Genomic DNA, 2500 nt, shown 5'->3' with positions numbered 1-2500 from the left:
GTATCCAAAGGGCACGAAGTAGGTTCACTTCATAAGGAGAGCCGTCTGCGGCAGGTTGCAAGCGAGCGATACTGGTCATTTCCCTAACGGCGAGCAAAGCCCTTTGGTCCCCCAACGGTTGAGAGAGCTGAAAAAAGCTTTGCTATACGGGCGGCTGGTGACAGCGAGTACTGCTGCAGAAGGTATGTTTTGAGGTCGTCATACATTATTGGGGTGTCTCTTTGTTCACAAAGCCAGTCGGATATTTCCGGGAAGGTGTCCTCGGGTATCGCCGCGAGAACATAATCTGCTTTGGTGGTTGAGCGAGTCATGCCCTTGATGCGAAACTGGACTTCTGCGCGCTGTAACCAAGCAAACGCCCCTCCGCTGGCTAATGACGAAAGTTTCATTGGGGCAGCCGCAGCGCCAACTCCCGTAGAGTCCGCCATAGTACCAACGATGGAGGAGCAAGGGGAGGTGGGAGGCGGTAGGAGCGAGTCGACTTTTGGGGTCACCAATGTGACGAGCCGAGAGAAGGGTGTGACTCAAAGACAGGATGAAAGCATCTGAGTAACTTTATTACAGAACACTCTCCTTTATATACAAAAACTCAATGCAACAGGAAATTTCGTGTTCAAACCGACACGCATCGGTTAACAGTTAACGGTGAGAAAAACATACGTGTTATTTCAGGTTCTTTTTAGTGCGAGGGGAGAGCGAAGATACAAGCATATTATATACGCAAAATGAAATGTCGTTACTATGTACGATCATGTGACACACGGTTGGTACAATGTCATCCACATATGGCACTCGAGTAATATCTCTTATAGTTTCATTTCTAATCCTGTCCTGACATTTAACTCCCAATTTTCTTCTGAGGGCTTTGTTCTCAAATCTACAAAATCTGTTGGATATTGTTCCATTGTTATACCACGATTCATGATCATACAGTAACACTGATCTCATTATACTGATATATAATCTGATTTTTACATGTATTTTCCGGCAATTAGATATCAAAATTTTATTTAACCATTATCTGATTTGCGTTTTAAATCTTTCCTTAAACTCCAATTCTAAAGACCCTGTTTTAGAGAACCTAGTTCCTATATATTTAAACGATTCTAACTTATTAACTAAATATTTAAGTGATTTTACCTTATTAATACTTTTTCCTTCCAATGTTATTTCATATCCAATTGCATATTCCGTTCTCATCATCACTATCTTCCTTCTATTTATCTTATATATTAAAAGTACAAAAATATGTGAGTGCAAAACCATTTTATTGAGAGCCCTGACAATTAGATTTCGTTATTTATCACATTTTTTTCGTATTTTAAAATATCAATACAAAAATAATCGATTAACAGAAATGGTATCACTGAATATATTATTTAAAAGGGTCTGATAGAATCCTCCTTAGTAAAGTAGTATCATATTTATGAAATGTATATATTTCACTACATATTGTATATAACATTACCAAGGCTCCCCCACCAGACGATTCCACCAGAATCTTTCCCAGACAGACTGGAAGTTTTCTGGACGCATTAAATGAAAGAAAGACATTTCCAGAGAAGGCCAGTCCGAATCTAAAATGTCAAGATACTGTCTGAAAGATCATTGCTGGTGACCCACTCGAGGGGAAAGATAAAAGAGAGAAGCCACAACAATAGACTGAAAGTCTTCCTTATGTGGATGGAGCAATATTTGAGACTGACTCCAATTCAGAGATGGGATTCTTGTCACTCGTTTTCTTCCAGTTTTCTGAAAGGACGTATTCTTTACAATGGAACCTTTATTCCAGTGATTTCTCATGGGTGAAAACTTAGGAGGGTATTAGATAGATATTGCGTTTTATGATTTTGTATTATTATTATTATTATTATTATTATTATTATTATTATTATTATTATTATCATTTTTGAACGTGAAGCAAGTCATACACCATAGTCCTTCATTCTATAATGACTCCTATAGTATTTTAGAAAATTATAGATTTTGAAAATTAACATTTTGATTATTATTATTATTATTATTATTATTATTATTATTATTATTATTATTATTATTATTATTATTATTATTATTATTATTATTATTATTATTATTGAACGTGAAACAATTCATCATATTCCACACTCCTTTGTTCTAAAATAACTCCTATAGTATTGTAGAAAAGGATAGATTTTGAAAAGAAACATTTTTCTGATTTTGAAGCTTGATCTTGAGTATTAGATATGTATTGTACGTTTTACTTACTTATATTTATGATAAAATAAACATTAGGTAATTGAAATATGCCTTAAATCCCTAAAATATTTTGCAAGGTAAACGGAACATAGCTTCAAAAACAAGGTAATTTGGAAGAATTACCTGTATTTTAATTTACCTTATTTATTGATCTATTTATTATTTGTTTATTAATTCCTCTATCTGAATAGAGAGAGAGAGAGAGAGAGAGAGAGAGAGAGAGAGAGAGAGAGAGAGAGAGAGAGAGAGAGAGAGACCCTGG

This window comes from Palaemon carinicauda, chromosome 11 (assembly GCF_036898095.1).
Source record: "Palaemon carinicauda isolate YSFRI2023 chromosome 11, ASM3689809v2, whole genome shotgun sequence".
Classification (NCBI taxonomy): domain Eukaryota; kingdom Metazoa; phylum Arthropoda; class Malacostraca; order Decapoda; family Palaemonidae; genus Palaemon; species Palaemon carinicauda.
Note: the sequence above shows the minus strand (reverse complement) of the source record.